Raw genomic sequence first — 15,900 nt, 5'->3', positions numbered from 1 at the left:
CTAGTATTCCGCACAAACTTTGCTTTTGTGACCAGGACAGTGATATTTTGAAATTGACCTATTTTCAATGAGAAAATGGCCGAATTTGTGTATTTTCGTTCACATGAAGTCAGAAAAAAAGAACATTAATCAAAATTAACATGTATTTATACTAAAGTAATACAAAATGACTACAAAAGATCTAGAAGTGAGACGTTTTTTGAGATTTACGATTATACTGTAAATCACTTCCACGAATCATCCCCCAAATGTAGTCTCCCATCATGTTCTCATTATACAGTCCTTGGTAGCGGCGTTCAAAGTCCAGTATATCCTGGTGGAAGAGCTCGCCTTGCTCCTCCGAGTACGCTCCCATGTTCTCCTTGAATTTACCAAGATGAGCATCAAGGATATGAACTTTGAGGGACATCCTACAGCCCATTGTGTTGTAGTTCTTCACCAGTCTCAACCAGCTCCACGTAGTTTTCGACCTTGCGATTGCCCAGGAAGCCACGAACCACTGCGATAACGCTGTCCCAAGCCGCTTTCCCCTTACTAGTGAGCTTCTTGGGGAATTCATTTCACTCCAGGATCTTTTTCATCTGTGGTCCGACGAAGACACTGGTTTTGACCTTTGCCTCAGACAGCTTAGGGAAGAAGTCCTGAAGGTACTTGAAGGCTGCTGACTCCTTATCTAGAGCTCTGACAAATTGTTTCATAAGGCCCAATTTGATGTGCAGCGGTGGCATCAGCACCTTCCGGGGGTCCACCAGTGGCTCCCACTTGACGTTGTTCCTCCCCACAGAGAACTCAATCTGCTGTGACCAGTCCCGCCTGTGGTAGTGCGCCTTGGTGTCCCTGCTGTCTCAAAGGCAAAGATAACAGGGAAACTTGGTAAACCCGCCTTGGAAACCCATCAGGAATGCCACCAAGTCTCCAATGACTTCTCAGCCGTACTCATCATACTTCAAGGCATCCAGCAAGGTCTTGATGCTGTTGTAATCCTCTTTGAGGTGCACCGAGTGAGCCAGGGGAAGAGACGGGTACTTGTTACCATTATGGAACAGCACGGCTTTGAGGCTTCTGGATGAGCTGTCAATAAAGAGGCGCCACTCATTCTGGTTACAGACGATTCCGATTGCCTCGAACAGACTGGTCACATTGTGGCAGAAGCAGAGCCCATCTTGATGGGTGAAGAAGCTGCAGAAAGGTTGGTGACGCTTCCTCTGATCTGTGACTTGCACACTTTCATCCAACAAGTTCCACTGCTTGAGCCTATACGTCAAAAGCTCGGCATTGGACTTGGTGAGACCAAGATCTCTGATCAAGTCGTTGAGGTATTTTTGGTCGGGGTAGTATGGGTTTCTCTCCTCAGCTCCACCTCTGAAATTGTCATCTGGATCTACAACGTCTTCCTCGCTCTCTGACTTGCTGCTCTCTTCTAAAGACGGCTGCTCTCTCTCCGGAGGAGTGTGTACAGGGAGCTCATGGCAGTGTGGCACCGTGGCGATGGATGAAGGATGGTCCGGATACGTGATAGCCGGTGCATTCTTGCCAGTGCGATGTTTGGAAGGGTCCACCATGCAGAAGTAACAGTTGCTTGAGTGGTCAGTGGGTTCCCGCTAAATTCTTGGGATAGCGAGCTTCACCTATGACTAATGTGTAATAGATTCTCGAAATATTTTTCATATATGTTTTTTCAATAACATTGAAAATTGTTAAACGTAAAAAAATAATAAAAAAGTTTTACAATTTTGAAACTTTTAACAAATTTTAAAACATAAAATTCTGAGCAACAATTGTCCATCTTACCTTCCAGAGTTTTTTTGCATTGCTCGTAGGTGAAATGAGGTGCCCAGGGTTTGTCTTATAAATGCCTTCTAGGCCTCACACATCTTAGCAGATGCTTCCACAGACTACTTTTTCGCCCTTGTCTTGATAAATTGGCCGCAGACATAGCAAAATGCGTCTTCCGGATGCTTGCAGCCTCTTGATGCCATCTCAGAAAAATGCAGATATGTATCCACTTAGGTAGCTGGAACTAAACTGAACGGGTGGGCTTGAGGCCCCTGTATTTATACTACTATTTATATTACTGTAAAGTTCTAGAATGAGTTTACTCAGCACTGAATCTATCTGGAATGTTCTGGAAAATGTGTAAATTTCTAAATCTCACTATCCTGGTCACAAAAGCAAAGTTTGTGGGGAATAATAGACATTTTCTGTACTTGTAGGCATAAGCAATTAGGAAATAACACTTACTACCCAGGAACAAAAAAAATGTTACGCAGTGTGACGTGTTGTTTTTTGTAGGGATATCAGAAAAGCTAACGGATTTGAGGGTTGGGCTGTTATTGTTGCTTTCCATGGCGTAAAAGATTTCGTAATTTCCGAAGATATTTCCACAACAAAAGGAACGTGTGTGTCAGTCGGCAATTCCCGTTAATGTATTTGCCGCTTGTCAGCTATGGCAGAGTGACATTATGTCCACTGGACAATTGTGGCCGAAATATGTGTTTGTTGTTATTGCTTTTTGTCCGTGACGTGTCACAAACTTTTGTAACTGTATTCGTTTCTACAATATTGGCACGCTAAATACGTGTCTTGATGCATCTATGGCTAAATGAGCGGGAATACACCCGATTCTCATCAGATCTCAGGAGGTAAGTGTCATTGAGCCAGGTTATAAAGACAGCCTGACAAATGACTGTTTGCAAACGAGTAATGCAGCAAACAACAACAGGAAGCTCAATAAATACAGAAGAATGACGCAACAGAAACAGAATGTGCACTTTAAATATCTGAATGCTTTAAACGCCAACAGTTTTGTGCTTATTACAAAACTTTATGGATTTGGGTGGCTGAATAATAATTATACATTTTCTTTGTGAGCGCTTTTCTGAATACTCAAAGACACTTTACATAAAATCATAAAGCAGCAAAAACAATACCCACGTGATCAAACTGGCTCACCACAAACATTTTAACATTTTTATTGTTTTTATTTAATTTTCTTTACCAGGTAAGGTCCACCGAGCTATGTAGCTCTTTTTTCATAAGCGACCTGGCCATAAATGATTGCTCAACGAAGTAGCTCATTATGTGGAAATTTATAGCAGCCAAATGCCCGAAATGCAGGACCCGGAGAACAATCCACGTAACCAAGGGGAGAACATTTAAACTTCAAATATACAGGCGTCAGGGTCGGGATCGAACCCACGACCTCCTGCATACCAGGCACAGTATGTGAGAGACACCAGTCCCAGTGCTTGAACCCAGGACCTTTAAGGTTCTGGCTCAGATGCCGAGGGCCAAAATCAAGTGTTCCCGAAAACCACTTCTTTGCGATACCTTGGGTTAGAAATTGCCGAATCAGCAGAAAATTGCGGTGACTTGCGCAATTTTATACTTCGTGGCAACTTTTGTTCCACAAGCACACCGCATGGTGCTACAGATCCCACAAATACATCAGAGGCGTACAGCACTAGGCCTCGACCCAATCTTTTTGAGCAATTAAAAGTGCTGGCTCATCGTGCTGGTCGATACATTCGCCTTTTGCGGAGACATACAGCCACAAGGCTTAAACCGAGGAAAATAGTCGTGCTGGCTTTAGTGTTTTAACCCAGACATTGCCTCCGTCAGTCACCGACTCGATGAGCAACGCAGCTGCACAGCTTGAGCCCAGGGTGTTTAGTAGTGCTGGCGGCATGCTCTGATACCGGCACTGTCTCCACAAGAGATACCTCACCCCCGCTGAAGCCAAGCTCAGGATCTCCACATTAATCTCAGTTTTCGCACGTCATCACTCAATAAACAAAAAAAAGTGCAGTGCTCATCGCAGACGCCCGATGCCGGTGTAGGATTTAATCTCGAAAGGGACATTTATATTGCAAGCCTGTGGCTTGACAGAATGCAAATCAACATCATTATTAATCTCTTCATAAATGCCCGGGGTAACAATGTATGCATGGGTGCACGGCCAAGTGCGTCGTAATTTTTTTTTATCAGTATCTCCCGCATGGAAAAAGATGACTGCATTCAGTTTTGTTAGATCCACGGCAAGCATTGTTTTGAAAATAATTGTTGAATCGTCTCAAACTACACCAAGCCATTATTGCCGTCCTTAGGTGTTGCTAAAAACTCTAATACCTCTTTTCCACTGCAGAACCGAGCTACACCAGCGTCGTGCCAAGCCAGCCTGGCACAGCTTAGGATTGGGCTACTTGTTTTTCCACCCTGTGCCGCTGACATCACGTGCAGTGAACGAGTCAAGACGCATCTAGACGACACAGTGATACCGAGACTTCACAGTGTACTCATAGTTATGTCACACATGAAGAATGCGTCAATAGCCCCGCCCCTGGCCCTGCTTAGCCCCCGAGTCAGATTCATATACCTTGCGAGGCCAGTGATCGCGGTTTGGTTCCTGTTCAGAAAAGCAAATCGCCAGTGGAAAAGCACCTGTACTGTGAGAGCCCCTCGCTGGCTCGGCTCAGATGCGCTAGTGGAAAGGGGTATACGTTTAAAACACTGAGAATAATAATAACCATGTATTTAATTGGGTGGCACTCTGATATGAGCACTCAACTCACACTCGGATGAACATTGGTTCATATGCTAGTTCTGGGTCAACTCAGCCCATCGTCCATCTGAGGTCTATAAAATGAATACCACTCAGTTGGACATCACTCATTCTCTTCTGTCGCTGTATGTGCTGGCACTTCCTTCCCCCAGCCATCCGTGCTATCCTCTTCTTCTCTGCCGGTTATAATCATTATTAAATAAACATATACGTGACTCCTTACCCCAGGTTTCCCATATCTCACTGTCGTTTGTAGTGTCTTCACGATGCGGCTCCGTCTATACGGTATATAATTTCCAATTGTGTTGTTGTTACCTGTCGACGATGTATTTCTGTACCACTCAGAATCAAAATGTTTCAAGTTTACATTCCATCCAGGGGTTGACTGGAACATCTTCCCTCCAGAGTTAACAAAATGAATGCCACCATCTGGGAAGTCAAAACTGTTGCGGCCCTATCAACAGGTTGGACCCTGCCAAAGGAATGTGGAATTCCAACCTATGGTTTCAGGTCCATCAAGAAAGAACATCACTCTCAATGTTCGTTTGAGCACTGCGATTTCAATTGTGCATCTTTATGCAAGTCATCTGTGACCAAGCTGATACGATCAAGCTTGCGATGCTTGAGGATCTGGTTTGAACACGGGTGGATCACAAAAGCTTCCTCTAGCTTGCTGGCACAAGTCGAGACGTGCAAAAGCAATGATGGGTAAAATACATTCAATTTCAAAATTTCTGATATAATGTAATGCAGATACCAACTACCAATTAACCACTCTGTACTATGCAGCACCGGGGTATTGACCAGAAGAAACCGCACATTCTTTGGGTCTTTCGGTAAAGTCACGAAGATAGATTCAAAGAAAATCACAAAAAACCACGACGTTTCAACGCAACACAAGCGGTTGCCATCAGGAAAAGGGGGTTAGCTTTAAAGGCAAACTGTTTATAAATGTTTAAAAATGGGCGTAGCCCAAGTGTCAGCAGCATGGGCGGGGTAGCTAATGTAAATGTAAGGGAAGTTGCTGCTATAAGTGATGGTAGTTGTTGGTAGTGATGGTGCTGGTGGTGGGCTTCCACCAATGAAGGGAGTGGGCAGTAATGGTCCTGGTGGTGGGGTTCCACCAATTAAAGGACTGCCAGGTTAGTTGTTGTTTATGTTCAACCGAAATCTGCAATGCGGTGGTGCATAGACTAGAACCCTCCAGTCGACCCCAACACCCTGGCTTTCCATGTTTCTGTTGCATCGCTTCCCATCCTTTCACCGCAACGCTGCAACCCTTCAGAAGTCCAGCGAATCGTGGGCAAGGTACATCTCGCCATCCACCACTTGAAGTCGCGAAAGCCCTTCTGGACCCGTGCGCTAAACCGTCAACAATTAAACTTCAACCCTGATGCTGCTGCTGCTTGTAAAACCAAATGGAGCTAACAATAAGTCACCGACCCCTCGTGCAAGACGTTGATCATCTCCGACGCGTAGGTGCCACAAACCAAAAAACACCGCATCTGCACAAACCGTGGAGCAGATGCGAAAACATGATGCACAAATTGTTTTTTTTTTTTAATCTCCGTTGTGCGACTTTTGTCACCCAGCACAAACGATGAAACATATATGGCGACTCGATGCCCGATTGACAAATATGAAGGAGGCATAACAGCGATAACACCACTCCACTAGCCCTGATGCAATTCTCTGTCTCGGGCCACTCGCAGGAAAATCGTAAGCTGTTACACGACATCAGCATCAGCCATACAAGCAGCTTGCAATTGGAAGGTTGCAAGTACAAATCCTGGCTGGAGGTTAACCTGGCTCATCATCCCTCTGGGGTCGATAAATAAATGCCACTTTGCGGGGAAAGTCACTAGTGGTTGTCCTTTGGGAGAAAGAAAAAAAAACTCACCCCTGAGTGTGGAATTTCCACCAATGCCCTTCGGGCTATAGTGAAGAGTAGATCATTGTCTCAATGAATGCTCATTTCGGAAGAAAGTCTATATTTTTTTCTCTTCAGCAAATTGTATGCAATTTAGGTAATTTTACTGTATGCCTCGGTTAGGCAACAGGCCTGGTTATTGAGTGCAAACGAAATTGTCTGCGCTTTGTCAAAATTAAAACAGCGACACTGGTGGGGGGGGGGGGAGGGTGGTTTCTAAAATTAAAAGTGAGAAAAATTGCGCAATACTAACGTAGCTAATTAAACATCCTAAGAGCTATAGACCCGTCACACGCAGCCCGTCGATATTTCTCATTATACAAGGGATGTAAGAGCTCACTGCTCATGCCCAAATTCCACGTTTGTGGGTGAGCACGGATCAATACAATGCTCACACTCTCACCCAAGGCGCTTAGCCCTCCATGTGACTTTGCCAAGGGAGAGGAGTGAATCCAGCTTAGCAAAAAGACAAAGACAAAGCTCCCCCATATAGCCTTAACAGACTGTAGGGGCAAGTGCTGTTAGCGAGCACCTATGCAGGCCAGAACGGTACACGAGGGGATGGGTGGCCAGCACCACGCTGGACCGCCTTTGTTTCCCCAGTGACGATGCTTACACACTGCACCAGGTACTCATTTTAGGCTGAGTCGACCTTGGGGAGGCCCAGGAGCGGTTCAGATAATCGTTACCGGTGTTGGCCGTGAGCGGGAATCGAACCCGGGTCGCCGGGTTCGTCACCGCTACACTACCGCTCCCCACTAAGGAGAGGAGGGATTCCAGCTGAGCGCGCCGAAAACTCACACACACACACAAAAAGTGTACTTTCGTGAGCACCTATTAAAACCTATTAAGACAGCACACGAGGGGGTCGTGTGGCTACCACCATGCCCGGCCGTCTTTGGCTCCCCCGGTGCTGCTTTGTGCACGCTTTAACAAGTGCTGTTGGAAGGCTGAGCTGACCGAGTAGAGGTCCAAAACAAATTCGTAAAGCACTTGCAATTGTGAAACGTTTTTTGGAACAAACCCAGGTCGTGAGGCTTTTAGTTCAGTGTGCAAATCACTGCCCCACCGCTCCCAATATATAATACATATAGTCCGTCGTGAGTGAATGACCATTGCAGCATCTATTTATGTTTCGGATGGGCTAGAAAGTTGAAATGCAGCATTAATAGAGTTTATCTAGAAAAATAAAATCAAAATCTGAATTTGCGGCCTGTTGTTTGGTTTAAAACCCTTCTAAATTGATTTAATTCCCATTAAAAACAATGTTAAAATGCACGTGTGCCAATACTTTTACGCCTAAATTGACCTAGTGGAGGTCCAGGATAAGTTCAGATACCGCCACAAATATAACAATAGGTTTCACCCTTTCTGGCAATCAAACAGTTGTGTTAACTTGTTAAAACACCAAACAGAATCCTTTTTCAAGAAATCCTGTCTGCATTAGCCACACGTACTTGTGGTGAACACGCAAACAAAAACACGCTCTGATAATAATATATGGCTTTGTCCTTGAAACTGATTGGTCCACACCAGAGACAGCTTTCTCGAGAGCCTCGTCTCAAAGTGTCAGACCAGAGAACGCTAAAAGGCGAACAGCACAAAGACAATGCCACTATCAGGGCATTTATAACTCGGGGTGAGGTCCAATATTACTGCCATAAATGCTTCCATGACCAGGAATCGAACCCAGGTGACTGTGTTTGTAGCACAGTGCACAAACCACTGTTCCGCCACTTTCTACGTATAAACTATATACACAGATACGTATGTAATCGACTTAGGAACAACACTGCGTATAACAGTGGAACTTAACTTTATTTATACAATATACAAACAGCCTCACTCATCACTTTCGTTTCCTCCTTTTGAACATGCCGACTTTACCCCGTTCGGGGATTTCCCTCTTCGGAGTTACTCATTGTCCAGACCAACCAGCAACCCTTTTCTCATCCAGATTTCAGTCAAAATTGCCGCTCACGAGGCTGCACAATACAATGGCTTTGGCAGGGATTTGGCTGCTACCCCTGATGAAAATCGTGAGTGCCTTCCCTTGAATTCTCGCCTGGTATACAGGAGTCGTGGGTTCGAGCCCGACCCTGATGCCGTATATTTGGAGTTTGCGTGTCTCTCTCTCTCTCCCTGTGGTCGCGTGGATTTTCACCGGGTCCTCTGGTTCTTTCATACACAGTTAGAAACGTGCATTGAGAGTATTTGCCCGCTGTAAATTTCCACACGATAAGCCACTTCCTTGAGCTATCATGTGTGGTCAGGTCGCTACCTGGTCAAAAATAAAAAAAAAATAAAAAAAATAGTTTAGTTTACGTTCTTTAATGGACACATGCAATCAATATGGGCTTTCGACAAGAACCCTACTAGAACACACAGTGTTCCACTACACACAGTCAATCGGTTTCTGAAGGCGTCCGTAAACTTGACTCAGTGCTTAGCATGAATAAAGTGATACGAGAGACGGTGGAACCAGTGACCGCCGTCTCAACCCAGCTTGCAAAGCCATCCCCGGCCAAGTGGATAAACAACTCGAGCGATGCAGCCAGCAATGTCAAGTCTGTAGCACATACGTGATCTCGCGTAAGCTACGTGAAAATAAAGAATGATGCCCGTGGTGTAACGATTATCACGCTGGAGTTGCAAACCGCAAGGTCGCCGGTTTGATTCGATCCCTCCGCGGCGCGGCAGTCGTTAAAACAACGAGGCACATTTCCTAAGTCCCCCCGCCTCTGTCGACCGGCAGAAATGGGTACAGTAGAACCAAAGTTAGTCGCTTGGCAGGTTGCTTGTGATGGGGAAAAGTGTGGCTACTTGCCTGCTCTTCCTCGCTGTCCGGCGTGGAAGAGCAGAGCCAGTGGACCCTTCCTTGTAGAGGGGTTCTCGAGAGCTTCCGCTATTGGAGGCCCTCCTGCCAGCAGTGGCGTCAGTGAGCAATTGCAGGGCTGCGCCTTTACCCTTTTGCGTGCAAATGCTGCATTATAACGACGAGAAGTCACGCAATGCAAATACTGCAACAAGATACGCGCTTCCAGGATTGGCCTTATCAGCCACCTTGCGTGCCCACAAACCCTGACCGTCATCGCTGTCCATGGACCATCATCATACTCGACCTCGAGGGATTCCCGGATGATGATGATGATGACTACGAACAGGTAATTGTTGCGTCCGTTCCTGTAACAGTCGGAGAGGTGAACTCGAAGCATCCAGACATATCACTGCTGGCCTCGGAATACAAGGGCACGTGGAGGAGGGCCAGTTTTGAATTTCATGGAAGGATGTGTGTGGTAAGCATCTTTGGTAAGTGCAGAACACAATGAGGCAGTCGTGCGCGTTGTCGATGTCAACAGGAAGGAGAGGTTGTTTGTGTGTGACCATGGCGTGCATTTGAGCAGAACATCACTTTGACTTTCTGAGTGCTAACGTAACACGGCATTGTCTTCACAAAAGATTTCAAGTAAAAATTATACTGTGTTTGAGAGCGGTGGGCCAAAAACAAAAACAGCACATTTGTCAATAGCACTGCCTTCCAAAAGAATACATATATAATGGGAGATGTGTCTGGTGATTGCCCTCCTTCGGAGCACTTAACACATCGGGCTACGATCGCGTTGCGCACACGATGGTGGTGTTCTGCGCGGAATCCGTGATCGTAGATAAGAGAAACCCGTTCAATGGAATGTTCCTTTTTTGGGACAATAACAATGCACCCAGGACATCGCTGCTGTTGCAGCATTAGAATCCTGAAACAATGAACAAGGGGGAAATAATTGTCAGCAGCTCGGATTGATGTGACGACAGGAACAGCCAGCCAGCCAGCCAGGGCAAACAGATGACTCTACAAAAGCTATGCTAATACTACGCATGTTCATTGTTTTTGTATGCAATCTTACAATGAATCATGTAACCAGATCAAGATAGCTTCGAAAGTACCAACTACAGGGATTGTATCAAGTTGATTATCGATTATATTATCTGGCTTACAACATTATCCAGCGGTTCCAGGCCGATCCGGCTGTAACTAGCCTGGCGATTGGCACCACGTGATGACACTAAAAAAGTAGCTACGCTTGATCTCAGTGTCAAATGTTATATCCACTACATTATACACTGCATACAACAACTTAAGCAATGAAAATACTGCATGTATATGCATATTTCATTATTAATAACTCCTGTCATATATGCACTGCGATCTGGCTAAAAGTGCTAATTCGGAGTACCGGTCTAAAAGCTGCATCAGACCGGTGATCATCAAACAGATGGATGTGTTGAAACAAGAGCGTAGCAGCACGTACATCACCCCACGCAGAGTTTTTTTGAGATTGGAGTGTTAAGAACGGTACAGTAAATAATATAACTTTTTACAGTTGAATATTTATTTTTGGTCGATTTTTACATTTCTACCAATTTCATACACTGTAGTAAACACATTTAAAACACATATACACAACAACCGAAAAACATGTCATCCAAGAATGTGCAAATATAAGCTGCTTTAAATTATGATGTGATCATCTGGCGCCTTTGAAAACCCGGCGCCCCGAATCCGCCAGGATAATCGATGGTCTACTGTCTCCACATTTATAATTTTAAATTATTTAGAATGCAAAAATGGGCGACAAGGCCGTGTTCCAATTATCTTCCTGTTCGCTATATATATTATCAACAACAAAACCACCGACGCTACTTTGGTCCTGGTAGTCCATAGACTGTGACGTCACAAGAGGGTCACTAGCAGAGTGAGCCACGTGTTTTCCCGTTGCTTCTGTTTGTTCACAGGCACGACGGCGACGTCGACGTCGACAGGCCCTGCAAGGTGTTTGGGTGGCCGAACAAATGCGGTGCCAATTTTGCCGACGAATGTGCTGCACTCGAGAGCGGCGATAATTAAAACATTTTCGTCGCATCAACACGTGCGCATTTAGAGCTGATTTTTTTTGCTCACGATTGGACGTGGACTTTTATATTCAATTGTAGAGCAACGTTGCAAAGTTTTGTAAAAAAAATACGTGCATGCAAATCGCGATATTAAAAGTGACGCAGCGCATCGCTGCAGTGGAAATTAATACAATTAAAAATTCCTGTTTCTGCGTTCACCATTTTTTCAAGGATGTTGTTTAACATGTAAAGTTGTAATATTGCAACAAATTTTGCGCAATTTAATTAATTATAATAAATGCAGTTACGCAAAGTATGCTACGTAATTATACCTCTCGCTGTCACCATTGTGGCATGTATTTGTACACAGTACAGTGTTATGAAAGAGCCTGCATTTGGAAAATAAAGTGTATTTATTTATTTTGTTAAGACCTCGACAATACACCTCCCGACTTACGTCCCGATCCCCCTTCTGGGATCGCGCTGTGACCATCCCAGAACCTCACCCAGATCCGCAGGAACGCTGACAGAGTGAAGCTACGTGGATGTCCAGACAAAACACCTCATTCGAGACCCAATCATCGCACCTGCTGCCTTTGACAATCCTCGAAGACACCGGTGTAACCATCAACCACATAAGGGCATCGACACGCCGATGCACACATCTCTTTCATGAATGGAAAATTAAATACATAAGCCATAGTGCGACCGTGGCCGTGCAACCCAAAGTGTGGACCGTATTAGTAAACCACTGTAGTCTGTGCTCTCCTTCAATGGAGGAGGAGAAAAACCACGCAACTCTCTCCTGAAGCCCTCTCGTGGCGAGAGCAGAGCTCGACGTTGGCATTTAGCTCCTGCATATTGCCTTCACGTGGAAGTATACGATTTGTATTGACCCCCCACCCCGTCGCCCAAAACACTATTTATAATACTTATTATTAAGGTCATGGTTCCAGCCGGTTTATTCCACCTCCGTCACACACACACACACACAGCTCCCTCCTTCATCCACAGCTCTCTCCTCACGTCCCTCCTCCTCCGACGTGCCCCTCTCTATATCCCTAAGGTCCCCTCTGACATTTCCTCCCCTCATCCCTGCCACCTCATTCCCAGCCGCCAATAACAGATCGTCACACCTCGGGGTACTCCCCGTCAAGTAGGTGCAGCGTGTAGGGAATGCTGATGTTTTGGGGATTTTTCATTTGAAGCTTTCGTGACTGCAGGAATCCATACTCTTTGGTTCTTTCGGTAAAGTCACGTAGGTAGAAAATAAAATAAATCACGACTGCCGAGCAGTCTGCATCAGCAGCAGGCCATGCTTTCCCACCTGATGACGGACGCTTGTGTTGCGCCCGAAACGTCGTGATTTATTTTCTTTTATACCTACGTGACTTTACCGGAAGAACCAAAGAGTTTTGGGGATTGTTATGGAAGGCCATTACAGTATTACAGCGCTCTAACACGCTGCTAATTTTAGCATCAACATTTTACTAGTTCGCCTAGTAAAACACACACACACGTTAAAGGTGAGGTGGAATACACCCTCGTGATGACTGTACAACTTCACCACCCCGCACTGATCTTGATGTTCACCCTAAAGCAGACGGGGATTCTATGGTAATACTGTAGTCTCTTTTCCTGCTCGGGATCTTACTGAGTTTCGTAGTCAGAGGCGGTAACACTCGGGATGGTCTGGAACGATTAAACAAATTTATAAACAAACTGCCACACGGCCTTTTATTGTCGTCCACACCGCGACTGCGTTCACACCATCCCAATAATTCTAGGAAACATAACTCAGCCACTTTCAACATAACCGCGCACGTGTAAGTTTTCAACCCCACCGGGATTGAAACTGCATACTGCACATCTCCTTGGAGGACGTCCACTCAGGAGTGGGAGTCATCAAATCGGCTCTGTGTGCAGGTGCTGGGGGAGACCATTACATTGCAATGGGCAGCGGTAGTGTAGTGGCTGAGAACACTGCGTGTTTGATTCCCACTCACAGCCAACGTAAGTGGCGAATATCCGAACCGGTCCTCCCCCACATTGACTCGGCCATAAATTAATATTTTGGTGCAGTGTGCAAAAAAAAAAAATCAACTCTCTTGAGACAAAGGCAGCCAGGCTTGGCGCTGGGCGCACTACCCCCTCGTGTGCGGTGACGGCCTTCACAGGTGCTCGCTAACAGCACTTCCCCTATCAGCCTGAAGGGCTACATCGGGAAGCTTTGTCTTTGTAGCACATTTCCAGATTGAGAGATGGCTCGGAGTGGGCCTTCATCCAGCAGTGTCTTGATCATGGCTGGTGGTGATGATGATGATGAAGACTCCACTCAAACTGGCTCGCACCACGAGCCCGCGCCGACCACTCAGCTCCACAGAATTCATCTCCCCGGCCACCCAGACGAGGAGCGCAGGCTCTCGCCTGCCCGGCATGATTAATGGCGTATTCCTCAGCCCCATAAATCACGGGCATAAATAATGCATGTGGACCACGTGGCTCGGGGACGTCGAATACATCTCGCGGCTGCTTCGCCCTAATGGCTCCTCTGCGAGCCGTTACGCTGTGCCGAGCTGCGCGCGCGCGAACTCGCCGGCGAAATACGTAGAGGCGGCCGCTAGGACCCTACGTGCCTCATTATAGCATCAAGCCACCGCACCCCGCCACCGACATGAATGCATGCTCCGAATGCCTTTATGAGGATAATTGCAATACGTGTGCACGCATTGTCATCATCATCATCATCGTTCTCGCTGTTGTGACTCGCAACTCGCCCACGTCACACATTCCCAAGGCCGGTAAAATTAGCGCCACTTTGTGGGAATTAGTGTCCGATGTATACAAACTGGCCTCTCTGTCAGCGCAATGTGGTTTTTCACCACTTTGGGTCGTCAATGGAGATTTAACACCACCCCAGACTCTTCTGAGCACAGAGATGCATCCACTGATTTACGTTGCTCCATCTAACAAACGTGATATTTTGGTTTATTTTAGTTTTTTTTTATGTTACGATTGTACTCCGTGGTATATTACCTGTTGTGACACGGATCGGTAACACGGTCAGTGACAATGTAAATGCTGAAAGATGTGGGAAAGAAGCATGGGAGGGGGTAGTAATGTTTGTAGTTAGACTGAGAGGAAGAGGGAGGGACACGTGTATTAATGAGCATATGCGCGTTAGAGACATAATGTTGACTTTTAAGAGAGTGAGCTTGGACTGGACACATCACCAGAAGGAGTTGATGGCTGTGACTGAGACTAATGAGGGAGTGGCAGCCGAATGCGGAATACTACAACGGCGAACACCCACTGCAGAGGAACGAGTCATCCACTTGTGCGCAGATTGTTATGTTTCTGCATCACAAAACCACGCGTGATGGCAATGGCTTGGGGGAGTCTTTCGTCCAGCAGTGGATAACATCATGGTTGATTATTACGTTTCACTGGAGTCAGAGGATTGATGGGCTGAGTCACATTCCCATTCCGCGAGTCGAGCTGTCTTCTGCACGCCCTGTCCTAAGCATCACCTGGATGTAATAATAATGTCATTTCATATATTGTCATTCATGCAATTGCATCTCACAACGCTGCCACAACGATTAGCAAGTCCCTTACACAGCTAATACAAAAAAAACAAAACCCCACTACTTAGCAAATAAAAAACTATAAGGTGAATCCATAACATACGAGAACAAATGCAAATAACAGCAGTTTACTGGGTGTCAGCCATCCAAATCGTAGGTAGTACTTTCGAACTGTAGAGCTGACGTCCAGTTCGGTGGCTGTACATTTCAATGATTTAAAGAGTGTTTGCCAGTGGACCCGGGTGTGCGGCATGGACACCCCTAGCTGCCACTGATATTCAGTGGCCTAAAATAAAAAAAAATATTTCGCTCCGGATGACCGCTGCAAAGTATTATCTGTATTTTGATTTATTGTGCTGATCTTAAAGGTGCATTGAAAAATGTGATACTCCGACTGATGCTCCTGTTGTTTGTGGAGTGACTCATGCAGCCAGGTATGGCTCTAGGGTTTGGTGTTACATGTTATTTATGTAGTTTATTGTTAAAAATTCGGTCACAGTCCCGATGATCACTGTTACATTGCATTTATGGCTTTATTTTGGTGATTTCGAAAAGTCTTTTGGTTTGGCCATGTTTTTGTTTATTGTAGTACGGAGTTAGACTGATGGCCTTAATCTTAGTTGTCTTGTAGTTGTTGTTTGACTTGCATCCCACTGGGATTTTTGCACACAGCGCTGGTGTACGGTGCTATTTCAGGAATATTTTGATGTTTTTTCCTGGATTTTCTGTTTGCACAGTCACAATTAGTCACTTTAAGATGTTTTCTTGTTCATGTTTTTGTTTTTTGTTTGTTGCGGTTGCACCCGATTCAAGAGCGGAATGGCTAACAGGGCTATACCAAATAAATATAACTATGAACTATGGACGTGGAGGCTTCTTTTCCAGGTTGAAAATGGTAGCCGTCTCTTATTTTCCATTTCAGAGCAACGCAT

Source organism: Petromyzon marinus, chromosome 24 (assembly GCF_048934315.1).
Source record: "Petromyzon marinus isolate PM22_M1 ecotype Great Lakes invasive population chromosome 24, UKy_Petmar_22M1.pri1.0, whole genome shotgun sequence".
NCBI classification, from domain to species: domain Eukaryota; kingdom Metazoa; phylum Chordata; class Hyperoartia; order Petromyzontiformes; family Petromyzontidae; genus Petromyzon; species Petromyzon marinus.
Note: the sequence above shows the minus strand (reverse complement) of the source record.